Source organism: Pleurodeles waltl, chromosome 8 (genome assembly GCF_031143425.1).
Source record: "Pleurodeles waltl isolate 20211129_DDA chromosome 8, aPleWal1.hap1.20221129, whole genome shotgun sequence".
NCBI lineage: Eukaryota > Metazoa > Chordata > Amphibia > Caudata > Salamandridae > Pleurodeles > Pleurodeles waltl.
The window spans coordinates 603018963-603041185 of NC_090447.1; the positions used below are offsets into that span (position 1 = coordinate 603018963).

At 42.0% G+C, this 22223-nt stretch overlaps 1 protein-coding gene across 1 annotated transcript in view; it reads right to left on the reverse strand.

The window, feature by feature from the left end:
• Positions 1-22223, reverse strand: part of LAMP1 (lysosomal associated membrane protein 1) — a 234159-nt gene that overhangs the window by 170360 nt on the left and 41576 nt on the right. The window lies entirely within an intron of this gene.

Below are 22223 nucleotides of genomic sequence, written 5' to 3' on the forward strand. Positions count from 1 at the left end.
TTTTCTTTTTTTTTTTATGAACAATGGTTTCACTTTCCTCAGTAGGAATAGCAGGTACTACTAAGCAGTCTTTGTTTTGTTAGAATGTGTTCCTTAAGGGAGAGTTTGGTGTCCAGAGTCAAACTTGGTGACATGCCAGTAGGTGAAAGTTAGGCTTCAAATACGTCTAGATTAGGGTCACTGAACGAGGTTTGACTAGTTGTTTGGTCTGAAGTTGGATGCATTTCAGGTGTTCAATGCCAGAAAACAGAAGAACCTTACAAATAGAAATGCATGGTGGTGGCGTATTGTAAGCCTTTGATGTAGTTATCAATGAATTGAGGCCCAAGACGCTCCATGTATAGGTTGAAGATGACTAGAGACAAGCTGAAACCCTGGGGAATCTGCATGTGATCGGCATTTTCTGGGCCCAGGAGACTGGTGCCCAGGTGAATGACCAGACATTGGTTGTATAGGTAAATGGAAAACCAGGAGGAAACGACCAATTAATCCAATGTGAGACGTCACATTGTGGATGACAGATTGTGTCAAACGAGGCAGAGGTGCACTAATATCAGAAGGCATGCTTCGTCTACATATGTGGTCAGGAGGCCATGTGCTAACTATATAATGTTGTTAACATGAAAAAAAGCCGAATTAGCCATGAAGGAGATGTTTGAAGTTGATGTGATGTTGGAGATGTGTGTAGGCTGCATTTCCACACACCCCCCTGCTGATGTGGCCCACGGGGTAGGAAAGTGATGGGCGTTTAATTGGCAGGGTCATTGGAATCCAGTGTAAGTTCCTTGGGATCATGGCCCGTCATGAGATTTAGAGAACTTCTGAGAAGATACATTGAGTGCTGGAGATACGGACGATGGCTAGAAGAGTTGAGAGCCTTTTCAGAGAGGACTTTGATGAAAGTAAGACATCACAGGCTGTGGATTTGAGAGAGTGAGGGGAAAGTAGCAAGGACTGGATAAGATAAGGAGTTGAAATATCACACTGCTGAAAGCAGGGTGGAGGTGTAAGTGTCAGATAAGAAGTAAGATTGGTGTTGATGTTTTGTTGTCAGCTCTCCATTTTGTTTTACTGAAGAGACAGTTGGCACTGTACCTGAACGGAGCAGGGGTTTAGAAGGTCTGGCAGGAAGTTAGTGTAGTGCTCAATAGTCTTGAAGAGCTTTTTACTTGTGTTGGCAGCTTCATTTATGGTGCTGGTAGGGTACATTACTTTGGCTGGCGTGATGTCTACTCTACATGCTGCAAATAGTGAATTCGGTCAAGTAATATATTATGTTTTTTCCCCCATTCTCTTTCTTGTCTGTGTATGGAGCATATGTCAGTTAAGTCTTGGAAATACCAAGGTGCTGAACGGTATGGCTTACAGCCAAGTGTAAGAACTGGAGCGTGGGTGCTCACATCGTTTTCCAGAAAGTCACTTGCAAAGTGTTAACATCGAATGTAGAGGTGCAAGAGCGAGAGAGTAGCTTTAGTCTGCTGATGGATATGTCTTTCAAGGATTTCAAGTTTTTTGTTCTCTTTTAGTTGATTAACCTTCATATGTTAGATGGATGCTGAGCAGGGTAAAAGGGATGACAAGGTGTTTGGGCAGCTGTAAAGGAGTTTTCCATTTTACGTTTTGGTAATGGAAAGAATTTGACCTTTGGGATGTTTTGGTTGAGTGATATGCTGTACCACACTGTGTGCAAACAAGGGTGGCATCTCATTTTTCATTAGGTAGTTATCTGAGAAGTAGAAATCACCAAGTAGAGTGATGTGAGCATGCCCCATCGATGGCTGAGGTCGACAACTTTCTATATGAAGTCCTTGTTCTATCCAGGAGGCCCATAGATGAGGTGGAAGATAGCTGATTGGGTTACGGTAAGGAAAACGTGGCATATCAGGAGCTCCATGCAGTGAAGTATTACTTACTTGCCTAGGGTGCAGGAGTAGGTGGAAATAGTGATGACAGCAAGGCTGTCTCTCTTTATAAGTGCATGGTGCAAACACTTGTCATCTAAGATGTGTACATATGTAGCTGAAGCCATAAATCTGTGAGGAGGAGTCCATGAAGTGTGAGATAAGTCATGAGATGGCTCTCTGGCCAGCCCTATTTTGGAAACCGGTTTCCTTTGAGGTGGTTGTGCAAATGTAACGAAATGCCAGTTAGTACTATGGAGTGGTTCTTTGCACTCAATAGGATTTAACCAACCCATCCAGTGAAGTGAATGTTCTGCCAAACGCTGTGGAGTTTTGATCAGAAGAGGCATTATTAGGTCTGCATGGTATTGAAATTAGAAACAGCAAGCAGAAACTGTGTGCTCACAATACCACCTTGTGCTAATGTATTTCTAATTAATATTCATATATTGCCAATTACGCCATATTATGGACTCTACTCCATAACATGATCGCAAACAGCTTGACATCAAGGTCACAGTAGTTAGAACAGTTGGCAGAAAACATTCATAAATGTGTAGTGTCTTGGCATGAGAAGTTCATTGCTTCTAATTCCAGTTCGGCCATTGAAACGATTCATAGGTGCACGTGCTTCAATATTTCTGTTGTCACACAGAGTGTCTCCAGTAACTTTGAACAGCAGTAAACAGTGTCAAGCTAGCCACAATCCCAATAGTGTTTTAGTAACACATCCTAATCATTTATAATTAAAAAAAAAGAAAATACTTACCAATGAGTTAGAGAGTTAGACTCCCCCCCCCTAGCTGCCACTATGGCTCAGACTTTATTGCAAGTGTGAAAGATAACGTCTTGCTAGTGAGCCAAACACCAGGGGAGGAGGGAGGCTCCCATGTTAATCTACAAAAGATAGCTGTAACTCCAGCTGTCCAACATCGGTAACCAATTCTTCTCCAGCACAGGATTTTTCATAAATTCACATACTTAACCTAGAATAGCAAGTAGGGCCATATGAAAACAGTGGGAAGAAGGCTCACTTAAGTAGAACTGCTTGCCACATTGACGCATCAGCTAATGCATTAACATCAAGGCAGTAGTACTTGGTGAAAATGTGCCTGCTTTTTCACGAGTCTGTGTAAAACATGTCAGAGTTGCAGCGGTAATCACTATGCTTCTTATGGAATGCACCCTTACTGTGCCTTGAAGAGGGTACTTAACCTGCTTTACATTTTTGCCACAGTAAAGGCGACAATCAACAGGCTAGCCCTTGCTTAGATATGGATGACCCCTCCCAACATCCTGGTGGCAAAAGGAAACAAATAACTGATTCAAAGTACCAAAACCATTAATCTTGCCCTGTGCAGAACCAGATGCTTCTGCAAAAATCTAGCAAATGCAAAATGCCTTGCTGTTGATGTGGCTGGACTTGGACTGAATGAAGAACTACATTGTTTTTATAATTTTTATAGAGCTTTAATTCTTTTTAAATTCGCATGACGATTAAAATGTTATTTTTTGAACGGTCAGTAAACTTGAATAAAGAACGAGAGGTGAATTTAGTTGAAAATACAATGGGACATTCGGCATGAGTGTGGGGGCTGGGGCAAACGATGACTTGTCCTCTGTGAAACAAAGATACTTCTTTTTTTTTTACTGTGATTGCTAGCAGCTCTACAAATCTGCTTGCCGGCGTGAGAACCAGGAACAGCAAAGATGCTTTTCACAGGAGCCCTATGGATTGACTCAGAAGGAGACAGTTTCAAACATCTTAGCATCGTATTTAACTCCAAGGGGACAGAATGCAAAAAGACCCCTTCATAAACTGTTTTATGATTCTTTGGAAGAAATCTATTAATCTCAAGGCTGCAGCCAAGTGACCTCTGACCAATGAGTATTTGAGACATTTCTGTGCCAGCTACAATAATTATGTTAGTACTTGAAGGATGGCAATGATACAGCATTAGTTCTATTGTCTGCACAACATACAGAAGCGCTTCCACTTATAAGTAAAAGTATTTGATGTAACAATCTTGCTCTAAGTCTTAGGGGAAGCAGAGATGACAAACCTGTTAGGCTATAATAGGTCCATCCGGGGGAAGGATATGAATTAACCTCCACAACAGTGGTTGTACCATAAAGAGCTTTCTGTACTGATGAGGTTTGTCAGTAATATATCACATTTATTAGAAACTTAAATTCAACAATTTAAAGTAATTGAGGTGCTCCTGTATAACGGCGCAGTGTGAGTAAATTATGTGTCAGTATAAATGTTGCAGATGTTGCAGTGCTATTTACATGAAAACTAAAACCAATCAGTGGTTAAAAGCATGAGGTCTCAAATAAGCACATATAACCATAGGTACTGTGAGGCTGCTGAATTTTTCAAAAGTCAATCCACAATTTCTAATACAATGTCAATGTTTCGACCACAATCAAAGAAATAATTCAGGCGGGTCATCATAAGGACAGAATATTGAAATAGGAAGCACCCCTATTTGATTGTACTCAGACACATCCTAGTCGTGTTAACAATAAAACTAAACCGATTCGCCTTCTATCTCATGTAGCCCTGGTGTGTGGTTGATGAAACCACTTTTTTTTACTTTGCCATCTAATGGCTTCAGGAAGGTCTTCGATTGTTCCATCAAAATGAGCCAAATGTTTGAAGTCCTTTTTAAAACTTGTTTGAGTGGGCCTATGTTAAAGTTAAGGAACTGCAGCCCTGATTTAATCAGGTTAAGTGCTTTGGCTGGTAGTTCAGCAACATGGTGAATCCATTAAACATTTGGCTCATTTTCATGGAACGATCTAAGACTTACCCAGGTCCCATGGTTGCCCCATTTTTTCAAGACAACCTGTAAGGCTAGGCACGCCATGAATATCCAAGAAGCAAATTTTAGTCTAATATGAAGTGCTTTGAATGGTTTGTGCTGTCCCGTCACGAAGAACCATTTCAAAAGTAACCTTGCTTACCCTACTCGTCTTTTGCGGGGGGGGTAAATAGTGTTAGCAGCCTTGACAACTGTACTGGCTGTAGCCCCTGGAGCTGACAAAGTATAAGAACAAGGCTAGCCAACATTACAGGACTACCAACAAGCGAAATGATTCTTATCTAATTTTATAATTTGCAAAAAGTCATCGATGTGATTACCAAACAGGGTTGATATACCAAACGCCATGTTGAGAACTGCAGCTTCAATGTCGGCTTGAACAACTGTGACCTGCGCCACCAAACATCCACTACTGCACCTACAATGGTAGTAAATGTGTTAACTCGTCCTTCACAATGGCTTTAGTCTGTTTTCTTAAGTCCTCAAGAATTAAGCCTATGAGAGACGCAACGTTGTAGTACATTTGGCAGTTTGCAGTAGCCTGAGATGGCCAACTAATTTGCTCCTTTGATGGATGCGGCTGCCTTGGAACAGTCCCTAAGAAAGCCAGTTAAACATGCTGCTGTAGACTAGGGTGCTGTATCCTGTCGAAGCACAGTAGCACTTCTTGCATCATGGCCATTGTTTGCTTGAGTTTTACTCCATTCATTTACAGTTGTGATCTTGGTTAGGATTAGACTTTGTGGCCTGTGCAGTGCTGCGCCACAAAAGACATTTGAAGGTTACATTCCTTTGCCGACTGTCTCAGTAGGGCAGGACACTGAGTAAGATTGTCCAGTTGAGAAGTCTTATTGCAGAGGGGCCTGTTCATTCTTTGTCTTTGAGCTTACCATCCTCATCTTCCTACATGACCTTATATTCCTCTTCAGCTAGATCGGATTATGATTTCTATCAGGAGGGTCGCCTATCCCTCAGATTTCTAGGTGTAGGTAGCACAGTAGGAGGGGCAGAGGGGCAGCGTGGTTAGGTGTGGTGGAGCTGGCATCTGTGTTGAGGCTGTGGTACCCTGCAGAGTAGAGATGATGTGGCTGAGGGAATAGTCTTTGTATTTTTGTTTCATCAGTTGCAACGAAGACATGAGCCAACTGGTGCCTGCACTGCAGGCCATTCATTGTGCTGGAACATAGATAAATACAGAAGGCTCTAAGCTTCTCGGACGACCTTCAGGTGGGAAATTTTGGGGCTCAAATGCCAGTCATGCTGAATGTATGCACGGCCTTCCTTCTTTTCATAAGCCTCCCCCTCCAACCCTGGAATGAAGAGCACATCCAGATGCATGCCACTATATGCCATATCTGAGGCTTGCTCTTGGTCGCTGACATCTAGCTCAGAATCGAAGATATGCACTACCAATCGAGTATTAAATCTTCTAACCATGAATGTGAACAGACTGGTACAGTTTAAAAAGCTGTGAAAAAATAATAAATGAAATAAAAACAAAATGGTAATTTTGTCATTGACTGGATCGTGGATTGTGGAATGGTCGCTAATGGTGCGGTCAAAGTGGTCACTGTCATAGTCAATGAGGTTGCCACAGACTGGGTGATTGCCAACAACATACTCATAGTAGACAGGGTCTGGTCAATGGTATAGTCATCGACTGGAACTTATTATACAAAGGGACGCTGCCTGAAGGCGTTGACAGGGAGATAGTGAATAAATGTTGCTTTTTTAAAATCAAATGAAGCGTCTTTACTGTTGACTATTTAGGCAGGACTGCTGACAAAGGTGGACTGGAACTGATTTTTCACGCAACTTTCAGTGCAAACTGTTCCCAAACTTCTAATGTAGGATTAATCTTGTCCTTAAAGGAGGTGGATGATAGAGGATTAGAAATAAATTTTAACCGAGAAGTTCCATAAGCTTATTTTTTGTTCCACCTTTATGAAGTGGCTTGAGGGGCAATTTTTACACACCCCACCCCACCCCACCCACCGATGATGGGGCATTCAGTTTGGAAAGGGGAATTTTCTTCTTCATAAGAGAGCGAATCTCCTTTCTACGTCCTTACGTGTTCCAGAGGGCAATGTCAAACAGCTGGCACAGTGTGATGCACTGTGAGAAGAATAAAGATAAATGCACAAATTGTGCAGAGCATCTGTATACATTTTAATTAGGCCACAGTCCAAGCAGAAAATGGAGATACTTTTTATCTTTGCTCACCATAGTTAAAGTTTGGAGCGTCCTTGTCTGAAGATGAAAATTCTTAAAAAAAGACCTAAACACTGTTTGTGGAAGCTCATGTTAGTGCTAGATGAAGCCTAGTGTATGAAAGATTAATATTCTGAGGTCTAGGGCAGTGGTTCCCAGACTTTTGACTTCTGTGGACCCCCACTTTATCAGTATTGGGGTCCGGGGACCCCCCCACTGAGCCATTACTGAAAGTTGGGGACCTAATCTATTAATATTATTATTATTTTTTAAGCAGCCACGGACCCCCAGAGGAGGCTTCGCGGACCCCCAGGGGTCCCCGGACCACAGGTTGGGAACCACTGGTCTAGGGCAAATCCCAACACAATTCTACACACTGGTTCACTGTTGTCCCCTCCCCAGTCTTATGTGCTCTAACACACAACGTAGTAAAATTACCTTGCTTTTACGCGCCACATTTAACTTCCCTGTAAGGTCATAGTACATGTGCAAAATGGCGTAGCAACTGCCTTGAAAAGTTAGGTCACTTGCAGACTGCAGCACATATTGTGCCATCCACTAGGCTGACAAAGGACCCATGGCTTCAGGCCCACCTACGTAGCTTGACTCATGCAGTTTTTAAACTTACAGGTGATCCTGTCAAAATAACCCATGTTTAACAGAAAAGTACCCTACAGTCAAATATTAAATAAGCCACCCCAAAATATGCCTTGTAGCTCATAAAGTAGGCACATGAGGAGGAATTGTTTTTCTCATTGACCAGGGAGTGCCCAGGAATCACCCCATTGACTGGCTAGTGCAACCTGCCAAGCTGGCACCCCAGCAGAAAACTCCAGATGCAGAAGAACAGAAGAGGACTGGACTTGCTGTTTGAGACCTGCGATGAGACCTGAAAGACGGGACCTGCTCATACTTGTACCAATGAATAGGTAATAAACTCCAATGGTCAACTGGGTGACCTCCTGTGTGGCTATAGGGCCACATCAAGATGCAAGAGGCCATGGCCATTTCCCGAGAAGAGCCCAGCTGACCAGTAGCAACTGAAAGTGGACTCTACCCTATTGGTGGCTCTGCTGGGTTGAGCCCAACCCCAAACCACCTCACCACGACTTCTATCCTTGAGAACTTTTGGAGTGACCAGGAGGACCTAGACCAGAAATTCTGAAACAAAATTGAGGACTTTTGAAAACCTACACAGCTAACGCCAAGGTGTCAGATTTTAAAGCTACTTCACTGATTGCTGCCCTTTCACTGCTGGCAAAAATGCTAGTAATTCTTGATATTGTATGTCTTTTTCCCAGCTGCTTTATTGGGGAAGCCTTTCAAAACCTGGTTATATAAATATATTTTATTTTGTTTTCTTTTTTATTATTTTTTTTGTTTGTTTTTAAACTTGTGGGGGGTAGTCCTTCATGTCCACTTTAATGTAACTCACCATTCCTAAACCCTAAAAATTCCATATGTATATCATATAAATAACACACACACACACACACACACACACACACACACACACTGAAACAACGGAAACGGTTACAGGGACATTCTAGTCAGGCTCAGATTTTACACACCCAACCCCACAGAAATTCAGCAGTTATAGTTATACTCATCTCAAACTATAACTCATACCCCAAAGTAACTTAACTTGCGCCCCTCCCATGCACAGTTTTCTCAATAATTGTATTGGAAATGTTGCAGAAATATTATCAATGAGTCACAAAAGAGGTCATGACTGATGTGGGGTAATAAGCAGTGCACCGTGAGGGCACAAGTTATAACTTCTTGAGATCAGTATAACTGATGAATTTCTATGGTTTTGTGTGTAAAATCAGCCCAGGGACCCAATCTTCAGGGGCCCAGCCATCCATATTGTAAATAGGGAGGGGCAACATCCCCGGACTCTCATTGGGCCAAACTTGCCCCAGAGACCATCCCCGGGGTACCTCCGCTTATATCAATGGGGAGGAGGGCATGCAGCCCCCTCCCTGGGCCAATATCGGCCCTGGGAACCACATCCCCGGGCCCGGCCAACTACTAATGGAGGAGGTGGACCGCACACTCCCTCCCAATTTCCCAAGCAGATTTCAGCCCCAGGGACCCCACCCCCGGGCCCTGCCAATAAAAGGTGGGTGCCCTGAAGCTCACCACATTGTTGTTGGGGGCCGTAGAAGAGCCCTTCCCCTCAAGTCCCCGTGACCCCAGACAGCACCCCACCTCCAGCAGGAGCCGGCATTGCTCCTGTCTGAAGGGAGTAGCTACAAATGCTCCCCCCGTGGGTGGGAACAATATTTGCATCCGTTTCCCTGTCTGCTTTAGAGTGGGCAGGAAAAAAAAAAAAGTTATGCTACCGCCCGCTAGGAACAAACTTATAGTTTGCTCTTGCTTGAAGGGAGCTTTAAAGTGTGGGGCTGGGAAACTGCTATATCCCAGGGGTGGGCACCTCAGGACATAGCAGGAGCTGGCCCTGGGGATTGCTCCCCAGGGGTATGAATGGCTCCAAGAGTGGCTGTGTGACCCCCACCCCAAGTTTCCAAAGCAGCCAAGCACCAGGGGATGGGGTCCCTAGGGCCGAAATAGATTTTTTTTTGGGGGGGGGGGGGGGGGGGCTTGCCCCCTACTCCACCTATCAATAGGGCCAGATGGCACCAAAACCTGACAGAGGGAGGATGCGTCCCTGTGGGACCCTCACCGTCAGGCCTAGGTAAGGGTCAGGTTATTCCTACCCTGCCTCCTTGTGTTTTTTTTCCCTATTTTTTTTCTTGGGAGTCGGCTGAGTCGCAGTCAATCAGATGTCATGTGTGAGATCTATTGGATCTGCGGACTTTGAGGCTCTAGATATACATAAAACCTTTTTCTTTATTAACTCAAACTACTGAATGCCCACACAATTTTGTCATTGCCTGTTTGTCATTTGTATTTTTTTGCTTGCAGGTACATGGACAGAAATCTAAAAAACATTTTCTTTGCAAATAATACCAAGAACAAAAGCTATTTCAATTGATGAAGAGGTACAGGCCACCCTAGTAAACTGGGCCTGGAACAATAGCTTACCATTCAGCTTCGGGCATTTCAGTAGTTAGCAACGCCAGATTTTGCTGCTGAATACTGGTCCATCTTCCAATCCTGATATACAATGGGGCCTACACAAAATGCACAGACATGTGGCACTGCCACAGTAGTATTGAATAGTCTTCTAAACTTGGGTTTAAGTTCCTGACCCAAGATGGTACCCGCACAGAACTTGACGCATACGCAGCACGACTGGAGTGATCAGGCCTCTACACCGCTAACGGAAGTAAGGAAGTTGCAGTATGAAGAAATATGTAGTAAATTCCTGATCATTGAGTCATGAATAGATGATGTGCTGTTGACTCGTGAACAAAATATATTTGGGGAATTTTTGATGGTTACATAATGATGTGCTTTTAAGTAATTTTTATTTTTTCATACTTTATTTAGGGTGTAGTCAAATATGTGCACACCTGATTTATGAACAGTAACACAGCTGACCCCCAGGACCTCAAGAATTACCACCCCATCTCTCTGCTTCCGTTCCCAGGCCATCAACGCTCAGCTCCGTAAGCACATCGAGGACAACAACATCCTTGACACCTCCCAATCAGGCTTCAGGAGCAATCACAGCACCGAGACAGCCTTCCTCGCCACCACAGATGACATCTGCTCGCTCCTAAAACATGGCCATAAAGCAACCCTCATCCTACTGGACCTATCGGCCACCCTTGACACGATCTCACACCTCACCCTCCACGCAGCCGACATCCGCGGAAGGCCCTACAGTGGATACACTCCTTGTCTGGCAGAACACAGAGTCAGACTCCCACCTTAACTGTCAGAACCTACAGAGATCAGTTGTGGAGTTCCACAGGGCCCCTCCCTGAGCCCCACACTCTTCAACATCTACATGGCCCGCTTTCATCTATCGTCAGGGACCACGGGCTGAACATCGTGTCCTACGCTGACGATACCCAGCTGATCGTCTCACGGATGGCAAACCTCACTATGGCCAAGAAGAATTTCCACAACGGGTTGGAACCCATCACTGACTGGATGGAGGACAGCTCCCTCAGGCTTAACTGACAAGACAGAGACCCTCATCCTGGGAACATCCACAACAGCCTAGGATGACTCATGGTGACCCTCCACCATCAGCACCCCCTATCGGCATCCTCAGTCTCCCTCATCCCCCACCCCAACCCCGGCACCCACCCTCAACAAACCACACATGCAAGCTCAGCTTCATCCTGGACTCACTCACCATGACCCACCAAATCAACTCATTTGCATACTCCAGCTTTCACACACACTCGACTTCTCCGGAAGATCTATAAAATGGATCCTAAAGGACTGCCGCAAAACAGTAACCCATGCCCTGGTTACTGGCAGACTCGACTACGACAACGCCCTCTACATCAGTACCACCCAGAAGAACCTGATGAAATTACAGCACATCCAAGATGCCTTTGCCACACTCATCCTGGACCTAAGAGACCTCCACTGGCTTCCTATTGAGAAAAGAATTAACTTCAAGCTCCTAGTCCACGACCTAGGACCCCGCCTACCTCAACCAACGCAACTACTTCCCCACCAGGCCTCTCCACTCAACAAGCACTAGCCATCGTACCCCGCATTGGAAGGCCTCGGCTGGTGGAAGATCCCTCACCTACCTCGCAGCAAAAAGCTAAATACCCTGCCCCTGCACCTCAGGCAGTCACCAAAGTACTGGCACTCCCCCTGGTTGGCAGCCACCTTACACCCCATCCCCACCAGTGATGGCAGGGGAAGGGATTCTTCTGCCACACCCGATCCCCTCTCTAAGCAATCTGATGAAGTCAGTGCTACCACCATCAGAGCAGGCCTGAGGAGATGGAAGCCATTTGATTCCAATGACGATGGGGAAGGAGGTATGTTTTTCCTCCTAGAAGGTGTTGGGGGGGGGGATTTCAAAGAAGCTCGGTGGGGAAAGTAAAGTTTCTCCCATCTCCACTCCCCCTCGTGTCTCTTTGAAATGTATTCCTGCTGCAATACATGTTAGGCCACCAGGGGGTTTGGTGTGCATGTTCTGGATGCATAGGGAGCAGCCCCTTGGGCAAGGGTCACTCCCCTTTCAGGGGCAAGCATTTTGTCCGTTTCTGCCACAGGAGGGGGGCAAAGGGTAGATTTTTTTAGGCCCATCTAACGCTAGAGGAGGGTAGAAATCAACTAGGCCACCAGGGAATTTAATTTTGGCGATTTTGGGTGGCAGATCCTTGGGCAAGGGTTGCTCGACTTTAGGGAGCAATTTATTTGGCCGCTTCTGCCCCCTGGCAAACAGCTCTGCCATTTTTTTAGGCCGATCTGCTTGTGGGGAGGGGGACGGTATTGTCGACAGAAATCCAGCAGACCACCAGGGAATTTAATTTTGACAGTTTTGGGGAGCAGCCCAGTTTTTTAGGCCCATCTGCGCGGGGGGGCAAATGTGGGGAGGGGGGAAGAAAACTACTAGACACCAAGAAAAGTTTTCAGAATGTTTGGCTGGCAGTGTGCATAGACTCATGCTTGCCTGGAGGGGTGTGTTTGTTGTGATGCATCATTAGCATCTGCGATTGTAATGTTTTAGATCTCCTTTTTTTCTCCATAGTGCAAAGTTTTTGATTCCTTTGCTGCGACTACTGCTTGCTGTTCTGGCACTGGTAGATCTGTAGTTCGCATAGTTGCATGTGCTTGATAAGAATAACTTTTTTTGTACTGTTTACTCCAAATGAGCATCCATGCCAAGCGTGAACACAAAACATTTTGAACAAAATTTACATTATTTTTTTTTTAAAGTGCCTGCACTTGGCCCACACAAGTGAGATATTATTTTTAATCGGGATAATAAGGGAAATTCTGCATGGTAGAAAATTAGTGGCTCCTCCCAGATTTCAGAACTTTCCATCACAAAAATGATAGGAAAATGTGGGTTTTTGGGGCACATTTTGAGGTTTGCAAGGGATTCTGGGTAACAGAACCTGGTGAGAGCCACAAAAGTCAACCCATCCTGAATTCCACTAGGTGTGTAGTTTATTTAAAAAAAAAAAAAAATAAGGTACAGGTTTGCTAGGTTTCCCTACGAGTTGGCTGAGCAAGGCCCCAAAATCCACAGCTAATCACAATGCCAAAAAAGTCAGTTTTCAGTGGAAGCCTCCACGTTGCATTTTGGGCCATTTCCGGTCGTGGGCACTAGGCCTAACCACACAATTGAGGTAGTATTTGTAATGGGAGACTTAGGGGAACACACAATAGCAAAAACAAGTGTTATTACTGTCTTTCTCTGCATTTACGCCTTTCCAAATATAAGGCAGTTCTTAAATGCAATTTTTGAAAAATGCCCTCCAATTCACATGCTAGTTTAGGTACCCACAAATTCAGAGATGTGCAAATAACCACTGCTTAACTCCATATTGTGTGCCCATTTAGGAAATACATACGTTTCCTTGATACATATTTTTCACGCTTTATATTTTACCAAATACCTTGCTGTATACCAGGTACCCAATGAAAAACCATTGCAAGGTGCAGCTCAGTTATTGGCTCTGGGTACCTCGGGTTCTTGGTGAAACTACAAGCTCTATACATCCTTGCAACCAGAAGGGTCCAGCAGAGGCAACTGTACATTGCTTTTGAAAATCTGCCATAGTGAGAAAACTTCACTGATGAAACAGACACAAATGGCTGTTTTTTCAACTCAAATTTCATTTATTTTAATTTTTATTTCAAACGTTCCTTTCTATACGAAAACCTTGAAGGATCTACAGAAAAGACCCCTTGGAATTTTGCCTACTTTTCTGAAATGTATAGCTTTCCAAGATTGGTTTCACATCCATTTCTACCACTAACTGGAAAAAGGTTCAAAGCGCGCGCGCACACACACACACACACACACACACACACACACAAAAAATGGAGTGTCTGTTTGTTCCTGAATACTGGGAAGGTGGAGATTTTAGCACTTCAAACTCTTCATTGATGCCATTTGCAAGGGGGGGGGGGGGGAGGAGACAGATGCATTCTTCTGCAGCACGTTTTTCCCCATTTTTCTGGAAAAAAAAAATACGTAGCTGTATTTTGGGAAAATTCTTGGTCCTCCCAAAGTGAATCCACAAACCCTGGGTACTTTTAGAATCCCCAGGATGTAAGAAAAAAAGGACGCAAATTAGAAAGGGATAGCTTATGTAGACCAAAAAGTATGGGGGCCTAAGCGCAAACTACACCAAATAGACAAAAAAAAGGCTTACCACAGGGGTAGGCTTAGCAGCAAAGGAGTTCAATGTTCTACATCATTGTATAGTCATCTAAAATCCTCCTTAAATGTCTACGCACAAACTTGTTGGGTTCTTTGGTGATATATACAGCCCCAAAGCATTGAAGCCTTCCTTAGTCCACTGTGGCAAATCTTTTAGCTCTGATTTTGGCTTCCAGATAGAAAGAGGCGCACTGATTTGCGCCAATTTATAAAGGAGTCTACTCAACTGCCTAAACACATTCAGTATTTCAAGTATCCTAGGAGACAGAATGGTCGGGGTCTGCTAGACACAAATGTCAGTCATCTGCATTTAACATTATATCATAGCCTACCATTCTGAGGTCTACCTTAATAAAGTATGCTTGACTATCCATCCTGCCAGGGGTTCCAATGTAAAAGCAAATAAAGGAGGCATGGGCACCCCTGTTATGTTCCATGACCAAAGACGAATTAGTTGGAGAGGACCCAGTTCACTCTACTCCTGCTATTGAGAAAGTTTACAGCAGACCGACCCATGCTATGAAGTTCAGGCCAAATCCCATTCTACGAAGTGCTGCCATTAAATATAGTCATTCAAAAAAAATCAAATGCCTTTTTGGGTGCCAATAATAATAAAACTTAAGGTGCTTGGATGTTTTCTAGCCAGGCTAAGACTCTAGTCTTCCGAGGTTACATCATGTAGCCCTCTGGCGTTTAAAAGGGTAATAGCTCTGAGCCTATCAACCAATCGATCACCTGTTATAACCAGCACATGCTTAAATGTGTTCTCACTCAATTGTGAGGCTAGAATGTCCTGGATGACTCCTGGACCATGTCGGCTCAAACTGGTTTACATTAAAATGCTTAGTACTGTACAAATGTCAGCACACTGTGTTCATGCCTTACCTGAACAAAATGAATTAAGCACACTGACTCCAGTTGAAGGACAACTGAAAACATGGACCAAGTGGCAGAATACAAAATATACTACAAAACTTTATCAAGCGTTACAAATCCTAAACTGCAAATACTCCAGTGTCAAAAATATAGGTTATTTAAAATATGACCCAATTCTCAAGTAGAGTGGTAAATGAAAAAGAGACAACATAAAAAATATATATTATAAACCTTTGCAGCTAAGTCAGTCAAACAAAGAAGCAACAGTACACAGTGTTCACAGGCCTCTTATTTTTAACTTGCTGATGAGTCCTACAAACTATTGCTTTACTTGGCAGAGAAAAACTGGGTTGATTCCAGATTATTCAAAAGGGGATAAGCTTTGCCAGCAATACAGAAACCAAGGATAGCACACAAACAGGATATTCCACTAGAGACCAAAGCATTAACATTAAACATAAGAGATGTTTGCCTAAGAATAGCATACTTGCACCACCAGCGCAATCCTTACAAACTAAGGGGTGGGGTGTTTGGAGGGCCTGAAAGCATTGTAAATCTGTGTGAGCTCACAAAGTTGTGTAAGAATAAAAGGGAATTGTTTCAGGGCACTTAACAGGCCTCAAAAGACAGCAGGTATTTCAGATAAATAAGGCTCAATAAGTTAATGTAAAGTTAAGGAATCCTTTACCATGAAGAACAGCACTTTCAATTAGAAAATTTGCATCAAGTGATACACACAATGCTAATATTAATGCCCATAGTAGGTTTCCACAAACATACATAAATATTTAATGTCGACTATAGTCTACATATAGCCAAGAAAGATTCAATATGAAATGTAGCCACAAACTTGCTAATTCAAGAAAAATAAGACTGGCGTCCATGCAAGGAATGCATATTTAGGATGTAGGAATGTCAGAGTAAACTCTGGTACCCTCTGCTTAAATGCCACCTAGGACTGTGGCCACTCGATTGCGTCATACAAATTAAAACAGCATACAATGCAGGAATTTCAAAAACAAGAACACAAGACTTGCATTAAGACAACCATCCAAACATTGAGTTATTTCCCTGACCTCAAATGAACAGTAGGATGCATATTGCAACTGAAGAAAGTGGCCACACCAGGTCATGATCTCTCAAGGGAATAAATAAATGTGGATTTTGTGACAGAGTTCTAACAAAGTACCAGGGATTGCAATTTAACAATCTGTCACTGATAGTCTGAAAAGAAGTTCAGTCATTCGTGCTAGACCAACAAATGTAACTAGTCAGCAACAGCACTTAAGCTTTTAAGTATGGATGCCTCTCAAAGTCTACTGTACACCATCTACCTCCTCAGCGAAAAACTAATTTACCATTGCCATCATCAGTAACTCCATCATTCAAAATACACATTAGACATGTATTTGATAAACGTCAGTCCTGGTAAAGTGCCCAATTACACTTGGATTCTCTGTATTCAGTAATTTTTATTAAGCCTACTGAAGGCAGGAATGTAAGAAACACATAAATACCATAATTTTCTAGAGTTTCAATGAGTGCACGCACACAATTTCAAAAGGAACATTTTAACTTAAATCATTTCAATTCATTAGATTTTTTTTCTTATATATATTTTTTTCTCTAACAAAAAAGAAAAGCTTTGCAGTCCAGGAACCAGTTCTTCAACTATATTTATTAAGCCATACACAAATGCCCCCACCATCGATGCGTTTTGACCACTAGTCTTGATGACGGATAAGGCAGTCCCTCCTCAGTTTCTATTATATAATCTCTCCAGTCCTAAGGCATGTTGGTATTTGTATATCATATGTAATCTATTAGCTTGCACAATAGCGATTGTCATATTATCCTGCATATTTTTAACTTTCGCTTTGCCTATTCTCACAGCAAACATGGTTTAGTGGCTTATTATCCAACAAAGGTCGTTATTTTACAAGTCCACTTTGTGACAATTCGTTACATCACCATAGCAAAACAATGTGACCAAACTGGAGACTGAGATAATATACCATACATACAAAATTAAAGACAAACTGGTGAGGAGCCATTTTATTGGTGAGAGTAATAGAACCACCTTGGACAATGAGGGGATTGGTCAGTATGGTCACCCCCTCAGAATTTAAAAATGTGTAATTAGTTGGAAGGCTTCGTATATGAAGAGAGAATAGGAAGTAGCAATGCATATAACACTCTGGTACGTACTATGCTATACAGTGGACTTTAAGTACTTTAAACTTCAAATAACTCATGTGTTGTACATGAATTCCAAAAATAAGCAAGTCACAATCGAACACATTTATTTATATAAGGGTAAATGATGCTTATACCACACGATAACAGAGCATATACATGCATTAAAAATGAGATAAGGAAAACACTGATTGCCACTGAAGAAAGACCGAGGGATATCCACACAGAAGCGGTTAGCGGTCTAGTACTAATCATATTTTAATTAGTAGATGGGGGTGTCACACATGTTAATACACTCTGGTAATGTGCAACACTATGGCTAATAGAAGGCTTGAGGCTGAAACGTGTCGCCATTTTTTGTTGAATAGCACCTAGCAATTTATGAAATTAAATAAAGCTATCTTCAAATCTCCAACTTGGTGGTGCCGTTGTTCTTGCGAGTTGGCCCAGGGAAGACTGGGGGGCAGTCGTGGTAGGATACCACAGAAATATATTATATATATATATATATATATATATATATATATATATATATATATACACACACACACATATATATATATATATATATACACACACACACACACACATATATATATATATACACACACACACAATATGTGTGTATACATATAAAATCAAGATATCCAAGAAAAAAGTGACTCAAAGAGATGGACTATGGATTCACTAAAGAGTAAAATATATTATCACTACAATGTTTTGCCTTCCACCTTCTTCAGGTAGTACAAGATGGTTTGCTCAGATGCCGCACAGCTGGATTTTGAAAAAGCATCCTGAGTGAAGATTCCATTTGGAATGTGGAATTAATGCAGTCATGCGATCTCTTAAGATATGCAGTAATCAGGTGATATCCATTCTATCTGGATGCAATGATTTTAAAAGGTACATCCAGAGGTTTCGTCTGGTGCCCGGGAGTTCTTCCTTTAAGATATGTGCACAGGGAAAATCTTCAAAGTTGATAGTAAATGGTCTACAAGGTTTAAATGATTGGCTGCAGGCTGGTCAAGTTTCTTAATAATTATTGCTGATTTGTGATTCCTGACTCACATATGGAGAACACTCACTATTTGGCCTATATATTGTTTTGGACAGCTTTGGTACTAAATCACACAAATAATGCCTGTTGAGCAACATGTACGATACAGGCTTATTCCATAGGTCCTTCTTGTAACAGAGCTAGTCACTGATGTTTGTGAAAGTTATTCACATGTGATGCACCTTTTAGAATTACAGTGGTTGCAGCTTTCTTGAGTTCAACTCTCACAATAAGTGATCGTAAATTAGGAGCTCTGCAAGCAATGACTGGCAGTTTTAGAAAAAATGTTAGCAATTCTTCACAAGTGGATAGTAAGGGAATTGTTTTTTGCATTACATGGATTATAGGGAAGAGGGAGAGGGAGGTGGACAACTATCTTAGAACATTTGTGGGTATCCTACCAGCATACATAAAGGACACCACACATTTTCTGACTTCAATTGAGAATGTCCAATGGGAAGAGAATTACATCTTGTTGACTCTTGATGTGAACAGCCTGTATACCAACATACAACATGATTTAGGTATTCAGGCAGTTAGGCACTTCTTGAGAGCCAGACCGTTTTCACTCTTGCTTCACACAGAAATGCTACCAGATAGGATTATGTACTGCCGTATTATTAATTGTTTCATCTTTGACAGACATGTGTATAAACAACTGCAAGGAACCACCATGGGCACCTGTTTGGCCCCCAATTAGGCAAATGTGTTCATGGGTTAGTGGGAGGAGCAGGTGTCCAAGCAGATTGAGGACTCTGAAGATCAAGCAGTTATGTGGTTCAGATTTATCAATGATATTTTTGTGATGGGGGGGAAGGGGAAGAGGATGAGAAATCGATTGAGAATTCGGTCACAAACCTCAAGATGAATCCTTACAACATTCAACTTACGGCACACACCAGTAGAACCAACATTGGATTTTTATATGTAGAGGTTGAAGTCATGGACAGGCAATTGCACACACTAGTCTACACCATAAACCAACGGCAGGCAATAGTCTCCTTAGTGGCTTGAGTGCACACCCAACCAGTTTGATTCACAGCATCCCTTATTGGGAGCTGCTGTGTGCAAAACAGAACTGCAGTACCAATGAGGCGTACGAGAAAGAAAAATGATCATGAGGAAAATATTAGCAAATGGGGGGGGGGTTACAGTAAGAGGGTCATCATTCAAGGCAGATCAGGTCTTGAGGACGGGTCTTTTACACCCTAGACAAGAGACTGGGAAGGAAACCGGTGAACAAGTGAGAATCATAACTACATTTTCTAACCAAGCTTACCAGGTGAGGAAAATGTTCCACCGGAATTGGCATATCCTTCAAACAGTTGGGATACTTAACAAGCATCTACATGAAATTCCCTAGATCACTTTCAGGAACTCTTCCTGAAAGAGTCACAACATGATTACTCAGGACATTGCGAGCATCAGACACAGTGATATCAAAGGGTTTTTCTGTTGCAGGAATTGCAAAGCATGAAGCAGCAGCTCTAATTGTGCTAAGATTGAAATCCCCCGCAACACTAGAACTTACACATTATGGGGAACTACAGATGCAACACTGATCATTGTATATATTGCCTCATTTGTCAGTGTAAAAAAATATATATTTAGGTAGCACCATCCACAGAGCTAGAAAGAGGATTTAGGAACATAGATGTGCCATACGGCATAATGGTAAAATAAATGAATTGCAATTTGGTAACTTTTGACATTTGTGGTAATTGATGATACAGCCCCTTACCCCCCAAAATATTAGGGGTGGGAACAGATATTGAGGAGTTTAAATATGTATTGGACTTTTAAACATTAAATTCCAGTGAGGAGATGTGGGTACATTTAGGTTGAATGTATTTAATCAGATTGATCTTCTGCTTTCCCTTTGTGCTTCTTAGTGGTATTTTGGTACAATGAACTGATTTTAAATTACAGCACTGTTTTTGTTTTTATCTTTCTTTTTTCTCACACAGGCACCTGCACTAAATGTTTCCTGGGGTAGTCATAAGGCCTTCCCACATTTTAACATATGTCATTTAGTAAGAGATAATGTAAAAAATTGGGCAGGAGAGTTTGGTGTGAGCAGTATTATGACAACTATCATTTGGAATTATGGCAGTACAAGATGATTTTAAGATACCAACATGGGCAAGATTTTGGCACGGTAATTTGTTCTCATTCACATAATGGTTGAAAACGTAGAACTGTACATTTCTCTCAATAACCCCAATGACATTAAGGGGACAAGGTGGACCTGAGGGGTTTTAGTAGGCCTTTTAACAGTATGAGCATCTAAGGACACAATAACAAATGGCCGGCAGAGCCCATTAGGGCTGAATTGTCTGCAGTATCATATGCAGGTAAGATCCATTCTCACTTGCATATTTTCTAATTATAATACTGTGAAAGTAGCCCACCTGGGCAAAATTGTTGTATGGTATACATCATGTATTTACGTATTTGAATGTTAAACATTTGCAAATTTCAATAGAAAACCACTTGAGATGGTTGCTGAAATGTTTACCATTGTAAAATATCAGAGTTATGAACACATGGAATGAGTAATCAGTTATGGGAATTGGTTAAAAATATGCGCAGAGCATAATCTAAGGAAGAAAGTGTCGCAATACAGATATAATGACATGACAACGCTGCATCAATTGCATTTTGCATATTACAAGAAGGCAGCTACCTTCAGTACAAGGGAGTCACTTTCATTGGTTTGTGGGCCGTTATTTGAATCACATACAAAACAAAGATTGGTGTGGTCAGTTGCTCAATTTACAGTGATCAAGGCTATGGCCGTAACATGTTGGTGAAGACATTTGTATTGCTATTAAATTGCACTTCACTAAATCCAGGAGGTGTCCGAGGCTTCCTTTGGTGTATCTGAGGAGCAAGAGTGTGATTACTGGGGAACCGGACTTGGATCGCCACATTATGTAGCCCCTGAACTTTAGTTGTGGTATTTGGAGATATATATATATATATATATATATATATACACACACACACACACTTTTTTAAAATCACGCCTCCTTAGTAGATTTTTCACACACTCTGTGCAAGCTAGTGCAGATATTAATTGGTTCAAGTTTCTATATATGCAGCTTTGGTGCCCTTCAAAAGCCCTTCTGGTGTGTGACAGTGCATGTTCTAAGGATCTTGTTCACTACCTTAATACGCCTGATAGTAATGACAATCAGCTATCTACATATTCTTTAAGCCTGCAGAAGCAAAACCATAACAAGACAATCAATACACTCCTAGTAAGATGTAATGAGGCTGTGGAATCCAGTTCACAATTCCTCATCAAAACAGAAGCTGTTTGCTTAATTTTGCGAGTGTGCAGTGGCAGCAATCTCTGTGGAATGCAACCTTATAGCACATGGATGATTTACTAACAGATATCCCTATCAACGGTGTATGATTATTAATACCCATGTCGTCTATGCACCGATCAGTAAATTAGGGATTTACATACATTTTTTTTCCTGCAGTCCTCTTTTCAATTATTGGTCAGGTTATTTTACCTTTTGTGTTTTTGTCCTGCTTGCCTGGATACGAAATACCCTAATTACATCTTTACCTATTAGGGTTTTAAAAGACCTAAATAGGCATCAACATGAAATGGGTGTATTTGTTTTTTTCCATATGTTAGTGGCACATTTTAAAATCGCCCCTTAAATGGAAATTAGATCTCCCATATAAATGTCTTGCTTGCACAAACAAAAAGGCTACACTCTGTGTAATGTTTCCATTTCATTTATTTTGGGTATCAGTTATGTGCTTTTGCAGAGTCTCATTTATTTTCTCCATGAGAGTATGAGCAAATTTCTTTTAGTTACTAACTCTCTGTGACAGTCGCATCCTAAAAA